This window comes from Bubalus bubalis, chromosome 5, assembly GCF_019923935.1.
Source record: "Bubalus bubalis isolate 160015118507 breed Murrah chromosome 5, NDDB_SH_1, whole genome shotgun sequence".
NCBI classification, from domain to species: domain Eukaryota; kingdom Metazoa; phylum Chordata; class Mammalia; order Artiodactyla; family Bovidae; genus Bubalus; species Bubalus bubalis.
This window is the reverse complement of record NC_059161.1, coordinates 101088239-101097638: the sequence shown is the minus strand read 5'-3', so window position 1 is coordinate 101097638 and position 9400 is coordinate 101088239. Positions and strand designations below refer to the sequence as shown.

At 35.2% G+C, this 9400-nt stretch overlaps 1 pseudogene; it reads left to right on the top strand.

Annotated features, from left to right (window-relative positions):
* Positions 1 to 3627: 3627 nt before the first annotated feature.
* LOC112585355 lies at positions 3628 to 3703 on the top strand (annotated as a pseudogene).
* Positions 3704 to 9400: the final 5697 nt, after the last annotated feature.

Below are 9400 nucleotides of genomic sequence, written 5' to 3'. Positions count from 1 at the left end.
CAGTTCTTTTTTTTTTTTTTGAAAGTGAAAGTGAAGTCGCTCAGTCGTGTCCAACTCTTTGCGACCCCATGGGCAGTAGCCTGTACCAGGCTCCTCCGTCCATAGGATTTTCTAGGCAAGAGTACTGGAGTGGGTTGCTATTTCCTTCTCCAGGGAATCTTCCCGACCCAGGGATCGAACCCAAGTCTCCCACATTGTAGACAGATGCTTTACCATCTGAGCCACCAGGGAAGTCCTAAAAAATGATATTTCAAAGAATGGCTCCCAGAACCTTGAGAAACACTTTCTTGTGTTTTAAAACTGGCAAGAGGCTGCGGAAAGTTTTACATTGCCAAGGAGAAGAGAAAGAATTTAAAGCTGCAAGTTTTCTAAAGTAAATGCTCCAAAAAAAGGGAAGTCTGTGGTTTCCAGTCCGAAAGTAACCTGTCTGAAGTTTAGTTAAGCTGAAGAAATGGTTGAGCCCAGTGATCACCATCAAGTGTATTATATTAAGTGTGATAATGTAATCAGTTTTGATGCAAGTAATGGAAAAATCATGTCAAAATGTCTTAGTTAGTAAAGCCATTTTATACCTTCATAAACAGAAGTTCCAAAACAGACAGTGTGCATCCCAGACTGGTTAATAGAGTAGCCTAAGGATGTCAATCAGACTGTTGATCTCTAACATGCTGCTCTGGTACGACCCCCATGCTGGCTAAGTACTTCTCATGCTCACAAAATTAGAACAAAATTTTCAGAACTTATTAACAGTGGCAACAGTATATTCAATATAAACAGTCTCTTAATCAATTTCTAGGAAAGATCCCCTTAGGGATTGACTAGAATTTGATCACATTATCCTTCCTAATAGGAACCTAGAAGGATGAATCATATAATCTCTTGATTATCTTACATTATTAAGATTTACTCCTGAATTCCTTGAAAAAGAGTGGATTTCAAATAAAAAAAGAAAGAAAAAATTTTCCTTTTTACGAAAAAGAACACAGAAATGATTTTTGGGTAAATAACCAACAATGTGAAGAGACGATACTAAAAAAAGTTATTAAAAGCTAAGACTCATTTATTGTGAGACTTGGGGAATACATATTGATCAAAGATTCATAGGTTCACTTATGCAAGATGAATAGGTCCTAGAGATCTAACCCACTATACAATATAGTACATGCAATTAGTAATCCTGCATTAATATACTTAAAAGTGTACAAAAGGATAAATCTTATGCTAAATATTCTTTTTAAAAAAAGAAAGGAAGATAATAAGTTTAGGGCATTTAACTTATCAAAATGTATACATTAAATATGTGCAGCTTTTTTGTATGTCAATCATAGCTCATAAATATTTTGATTTTTTTTTTTTCTTCTATTGAGTTGTCTGGATCTGTTTAATTGATGTAGAATATCATTATATATCTTCTGTCAAGCTCTTTGATGATTGTATATACTCCAAAATATCTTCATCCAATCTGTGGCTTGTTCTTTTTATGACTTTTTAAAAAATGAACTTAATGTTTACATAGACCAGTATTTTATGTTTCTATATATTAGTGCTTTTCTTATATGTTTAAGAAACTTTTGTCTACATCCAAATTTTGAAGCTATTCTATATTGTATTTTAAAAATGTTGGTTTGCTTTGTATTACCTACTTTTGATAAATTGGTTTAGATTTACAGTTCCTCTATTATTGATTTTTGCCTATGGCATTATATTAATTTTATATGACTTATTAGACTGCCACAAGGACTGCATAATTGTATTATCTTATGGTTGCATAGGTTAGAAGACTAAGTCTGATCTCACTGCACTGCAGAGTACAGCAGAGCTGCATTCCTTTCTGGAGGCTGCAGGGGAGAGACTCTTTTCTTTTCCATCTTCTAAAGTCTAACCTCCTGTATTTGTTCATGACCTCCTTCCATATTCAAAACCAACAAAGGCAAGTTGAGTTCTCCCCATATTACATCACTTTGACCTCTTCTCTCCCTTCCTCCACTTTTTTTCTTTTTTTAGTTTAATTTTTTTTTCATTAAAGGTTAATTACTTTACAGAATTGTGTTGGTTTCTTCCAGACTCTTCCTCCACTTTTAAAGACCTTTGTGATAACATTAGGTCCATTCAGATACTACAGGGTAATCTATTTTAATGTCAGCTGATTAGCCACCTTAATTTCACCTGCAACCTTAATTCCCTTTTGCTAAATCAGGCAATATATTCACATTTTCTAGAGAAGAAACATGGACATCTTTGGGGGACCATTTCCTGCCTCTCATAGGTTAAAAAAAATAGAGTTTAAGTTCCATGTTTTTCCCATGTTGGTATTGGATTGACCTGTTATCACTTATTAAAGATTCACTGCATGGCTGTATGGAAAATTAAATGTTTGATTCTTTTTCTTAAACTTCTTTTCTGTTCCACTTGTCTATACTTGTGTTGAATCTATCGTCTTAATTATTTCTCTGTTTTTGTAAATATTAACTATTTGTATCTGGTGGTTCTATAGCTATTTTACTTAAAGATGGCCTTGGCTTATCTTGGTCTTTTGAATGATTAGAAATATTTTAGACTGACATTGTCAGTTTCCAAACATTTCTAGGATTTTTATTTGTGCTAAATTAAATTTGGGGAAAAACTGACATCCTTGTAATATTTATATATTTAGATCTTCCTTCCATTTCCTCCATAAAATTTTGTATTTTTTCAGTGCAGAGTCTTCTAAGTTTTTGTGAGATTTATTCATAGCTGTTTGATCCTTTAGCATGTGATTTTTAAATGTATCATTGTTTTTCAAATTTCCTTTTCTGTTTGATATTGATACATGAAATGCAATAAATTTATCTATATTGACCTTTTATTCAGTTACCTGATTATATTCATCTATCAGTTTGAATAACTGCTCTATGTACAGCCAAAACCTTGCTCTGCTTTTAAGTTTAGCTTAACTTTGTAGATATTTTAGTCCAGGAAGCATGAGTATCAAGCAAGTGTTATAACTGGACACCTTGACAATTGATTCTCTAATAATTTCAAGAAAAGCTCTGCTGAATAGTCTGACTCTCACTAGCCTAGGTAGAGCCTGTATTCTCAGCCTCCTGTCAAAGCCCAAAATCAACGAATATTCCCCAGGAAAATCATCCAGCAGAAGGTCAGCTGACCTCTCTGTTACATGTCCCTCTCCAGAACCTTAGCTCTTAGTATTTTAACTTAGTGTTTCAGCAACTCTCTGATTCTTTTAAACAGAAGAGTCTTCTATTTTATCTGACCTCCCTGGTATTTTTTCTGGGCTGATCTCCATCTGAACTTACAGGCATATTGTGTGTTAGATTTTATCCAACATATGTATTTCATATATTACATATATTTCAATATATGTAAATATATTGAAAAGATTACAGAATTTTTATTCCTAAAACTAGAGTTTCTAGTATTGTGGTGGTTTAGTCACTAAAGTCTTGTCCAACTCTTGCAACACCATGGACTGTAGCCTGCTAGATTCCTTTGTCCATGGGATTCTCCAGGCAAGAATACTGGAGTGGGTTGCCATTTCCTTCTCCAGGGTATCTTCCCAACCCAGGAATTGAACCCAGGTCTACTGCATTGCAGGCAGATTCTTTACCAACTGATCTGCAAGAGAATGACACTTCTTGGCCTTTTGGCTAAGATCAAGTGTAGTATTATAATAAAATATATTTTATTACCTTTATAAACTTCTGGGAAAGATTGAAGGCAAGAAGAGAAGAGGGCAGTAGAGGATGAGATAGTAGTTAGCATCATTGACTCAAGGGACATGAATTTAAGCAAACTGTGGGAGATAGTGAAAGACAGGGGGCTCCCAGAGAGTTAGACACCACTTAGCGACTTACCAACAAACCCACTTTGATTATTTTTAATAACATTTATCTTTATTATAATTTTTTACATTTATTTACATTTTATTTTAAATTTTTACATTTATTGTTATTTTTTTTACTTACTTTTTAACTCAGAAATTTAGTTTGCCAAGTTTTAGCCTTTGTTTAAAAACATAAATGTTCATACTTATAAATTTAACTATAAGCACCATTTTAGGCATACTTCAAAATATTAAAATAAGTATTTTGTCTGCAGTGTTAAATATTTTTAGTATATATTTCAGTATCTATTTTAAATAATTCTTTTTGATCATAAGTTATTTGGAAGAGTGTTTATAATTTTAAAAACATGAGTATTTAGGTATAATATTAATAATGAATTCAAATGTAATTAAATCATGGTTGAAAAAACATGACATAAAGAATATAAACTCACTAAGTTTATTGAAAATGGTTACGATCTAATATTGTCCATTTTTAGAAATATCCCTTTTATACTTGAAACAATATTCTAAATTTGGAATACAAATGTTTATATATATCCAGATAAACTTTGCAAATAATTGCTATTTAAAGCTTCTATATCCTACTCTTTGTTATTCTTAGCTATTGATTGATTCTTCCTCTCTCAGACACTTTCATTTTAAAATTTGGTTTGTGAGTTTATGTTCTTTAAATAAGGAAATTATGTAAATGTAAGGTTTGTCTTTACACAGGAGGAGGACACGACAGAGGATGAGATGGTTGGATGGCATCACCAACTTGATGGACATGAGTTTGAGCAAGTTCTGGGAGTTGGTGATGGACAGGAAAGCCTGGTGTGCTGCAATTTATAGGGCCACAAAGAGTTGGACACAGCTGAGCGACTGAACTGAACTGAACTGAACTGAAGGTTTGTCTGGATGATTTGTTTTTTCGCCCAGGCTTTAGACTGGTTTTGCCAGAAATTTTTAAACAGGTAACCTAGCCTGAGATTTTCAGTTAAACTCTTTGTGTGAGATTTCACATTCTTTTTCTCTATAGCAAATTACCTTTAAACAACAAATATTTATTATGATTTATCATCATGTGTGTTAGTCACTCAGTCGTGTCTGACTCTTTGTGACCCTGGTGGACTATGTAACCCACTAGACTCCTCTGTCCATAGAATTCTCTAGACAAGGATACTGGAATGGGTAGCCATTCCTTTCTCCAGAGGATCTTCTGGACCAGGGATTGAACCCAGGTTCCCTGCATTGCAGGCAGATTCTTTCTTTACCCTCTGAACCACTAGGGAAACCCAACAAATTACCTTTAAACAACAAATATTTATTATAATGTATCACCAAAACATTTGTACATTTTAAGATACCTGGTCTGTACTGTGGGTCAGGAATTCAAGAGTAACTTAGCTAGATTGTTTTGGCTCAAAGCCTTGGTCAAAGGTTAGTCATCTGAAAACTTTAGTGGGACTGAAGGATCCTCTTTCAATATTGTTAACTCATACGGTTATTGGGAGAAGGCAATGGCACCCCACTCCAGTACTCTTGCCTGGAAAATCCCATGGACAGAGGAGCCTGGTAGGCTGCAGTCCATGGGGTCACTGTGAGTTGGACACGACTGAGTGGCTTTACTTTCATTTTTCACTTTCATGCATTGGAGAAGGAAATGGCAACCCACTCCAGTATTCTTGCCTGGAGAATCCCAGGGATGGGGGAGCCTGGTGGGCTGCCGTCTATGGGGTTGCACAGAGTTGGACACGACTGGAGCAACTTAGCAGCAGCAGCAGCATACAGAAGGCCTTAAGACCTTGTTGCTGCTGCTGCTGCTAAGTCACTTCGTTACTAGCAGGTGTTTTAGTTGTTTCCACATGAAGCTTTCCTTAAGACTGTTGTAAGTATCCACAGAACAGGGCAGGGGATTCTCCTGTAGTGAATGACTCAAAAGAGAGAACAAAGAGGAAGCTACAATTCCTTTTTAAGACACAGTCTCAAATGTCACAGATTGTATGTCTGCCATATTCTGACTCTTATGAATGAGTCAATAAGTCCAATCCACGTGCAAGGAAGGAAAATTATTTCCACTTTCTAAAGGAAAAAGTACCATTTGTGTATTTTAAAACCACCACAGTAATTTTTATAGAATTTACATGAAATGTAAATTCAATACTGGTGACTATTAGGGAAAGTATTGTTTAATATATCTTAGGGAAATAACTTTTTTTCTTACTCAGCTTCAGGGCTCAGACAATTTATCTGTTTCTCCCTCTTTAGAGTTGTATTTTGTTAGTTTGCTCTTTTCATTGAGACTTTCAAGGGTAAAGCTGTATAAGGGGATGTTAGTTTCAAATCTCCTTTATGTAAGCCCAAGGCAATTATCCCTTATCTCCACATAACCATTAAATGAAGTCATTTGGTCACTAAGATTGCCAATAGCTTAAAGCTCTCCAATGCACTCTCACTTTATAGGGTAGCCTCTGATTTCCCTTGCTTTCTTGTAAACACAACCATAAATTTAGAAATACGTTTACTATATATTATCCTGAATGCTTAGCGTTTTTGTTGTCAGAGGTTTTACAGGATAACCACTCTACTTCTAGAAATGGAAGTCTCTGAGAAGAGATTTATAGTGCAGACAATCACTAAATTTCAGTTGAAGTACTAGGTACCACAGATACACAGTAAACGTTTGACTACCTTTTGGCCATACTTTTCACTGATCAGTTCCATCTTTTCAAAATTATCTTTCTCTTCTTCTATTAATTCTCCTACCTTTGATGATTCATCTAATTCTTTGGTAGTTTCATACTTTCTGAGGGTGGCTGAGAATCAAGCCCTTGTTATCCCACTTCGTATCCACAAAGCATTTCAAGTTATTATTTTTACCAAATCTTGTTCCCTTTTAAGAGAAATTCTTGCTAAAGCTATTAATGTAATATTTATGTAAGCTTGAATTTTAGCTAGCTATCAATCTGTCTTTCTAGTTTCTATCTTTCTGGTGATAAAATTTTGATCACCATTCAGCAGAATAATTGTAATTTGCCCATATTTATTGGTTGTGGTGGTTTAGTCACTCAGTCGTGTCTGATTCTTTGTGACCCCATAAACTGTAGCCCTTCAGGCTCCTCTGTCCATAGGATTTCCTTGGCAAGAATACTGGAGTGCATGGCCATTTCCTTCTCCAGGGGATCTTTCCGACCCAGGGATCAAACCCCTGTCTTCTGCATTGGTATGCAGAGTCCTAACTGCTGACCCAACAGGGGGTCCCATTACACTTACTAGATTCTTAATATTCACAAAGCACTAAGTGATGCACTATAGAAGAAAAAAATATATGAAAAGTAGTCTAGTTCTATTTTCACAGAGCTAAAATCATAAACATTAAAAGAAAACCACTATTGGTGACAAAATGCACTGTAATATATACTCAAAATGAACACTTTAGGGAATAAGAATGAAAATCAGAATCATTTATGTGTGTGTGTGTGTGTGTGTGTGTGAGTGTGTGTGTGAGTGAGTATATATATATATATATATATATGTGTGTGTGTATATATATATGTATATTAGAGAAGGAAAGGGAAAATTAATAGAGAATGTTTTTAAAAATAGACTTTGAATTAGGTCTTGAATGATAAAAAGAAATTCTTTAGTTGAAACTGAAGCTGGTGGTGGAGAGCAGGATGTTGTGAGAAGTGATGCAAAGAAAAAGACAATGAGGAAGTCAGAGGGAGAGTCTCAGGAAGAAGATTAATAACAGCGAGAGCATGGAGACATGAGAGCTCATGGAACATTCAGGTGACAGTACATGTTGAAATGTCTGAAATATAGGGTGCGCAGTGGCAGGATTGAGCAATGACACCGAATGGTGGAAAAGGTTGAAATTTCACAGGGCTCTGAACAGCATGGTGTGGATTTAGCACTTTATCCCTTGGGGAGTGGAATATAAATAAGGTGGTAAGAGATATGAGAATTTACGTGGTGAAGCCTTAAAATGCTAAAATATTCAGAACCTTTGTTAAATGTATGCATATTAGGGATTGGCCTTCCCAGACTCAAGTCACATTTTCACCAGTTAGAATAAATTTTCCTTGTTTTATTTATTTTTGTCACTTGTTTTTGACTGTTCTTAATACACCTGAACTGCTTTATGGATGCACAAAGTGTTAATATTTAACTTTAGAGTTTTTTTCTTCATGTGTCAAAAAAAAAACAGTAGAGAAGGAATAACAGTTATATCTACTTCATGTGGCTATTGCAAATCTAAGGTGACATAATGTGAAAGAACAAAGTTGGCACTGCATAATTTAAAACCAACCCTTATTACAGAGTAAACATTTGATGAATGGTTTACTTAAACTCTCATGAATTTGGCCCAAAAATAAATCTTTTTTTTAAATAGCATGGGTCTCTGTGATTGCTACCACCCCTACCAGGCTTAAGATAGTTTATAACAACATGACTCATTATAGAAGTTATTTTAGGCTGGATCCACATATTTCAGAGAAGAAATGATTCTATCAAATAAAATTGACACTGAGTCATATAAATCAAGATAATTTTAGTAAACACCTGCAGAATCCTCAGACCAATATAATTTATGAGTCTGTATTGCAATCGTGTTTATGTTTTATGACCTTGTTTCCCTGGCCTTTGTCCATTAGATCAAGCAAGGACTCTGAGTTTCACTTTGTCAGTAAGTTTTTCTCTTTAGAAGATATAAACTAAAAGACCCAGAAAAAGACAGTTATGAGTTGAGACACTCACACAAAAAAAATCTCTCTAGAAAGATGTACCAAAAAAATAAATAAATAAAACAAAGCCCAAATCTGTTTTATTTCCCATCACCCTGAGTTCTAGTTGCTAAGTATTTATTTACTTGAACTTCTTAAAATTCAATTCGTAGAAATGTTATTTTCTATTAAATAAACTCTTGAAAAATCTGGAATTTTGACTGCTAAACTGAGCATATTTGATATCTCTCTCAGCAGGATTATGAATCATTTATTAGGTTTCAGGAGTTTTCCAACCTCATGATAAAGTATCTGAAATATGATGCCTTAAACATATATCTCTCTGTGAGGTAATGAATTCCTGTGAGATATACAATTGAATATGGTAAATGTCCCCTAAGTGGCTTCTCTAAGCATCAGTTTCCCTTGTAATTCTATCCTTCTTAGACCCAGCAGACTAAATTGACTAAGCAAAGAAGACAATATTCAGTTGATAAGAGGTAGTCTTATGACTCCATAGTTTTCCCCATGCCATGTAATACTCATCTTTTAGGGAACCATGGGTTAAAATTCATACTTAAACTTTTAGTTGCTTTAGAGACCACATCCGAGAAGGCGATGGCACCCCACTCCACTACTCTTGCCTGGAAAATCCCATGGCAGGAGGAACCTGGTAGGCTGCAGTCCACGGGGTCGCAAAGAGTCAGAGACGACTGAAGCGACTTAGCAGCAGCAGCAGCAGCAGCAGCAGCAGCATCAGAGACCACATTGAAGGGAGAAACCGGCTTCTCGTTAGGATCATTCTCATCCAAAGAGAACTTGAACTCTGAACCTTAGATCCACCTGG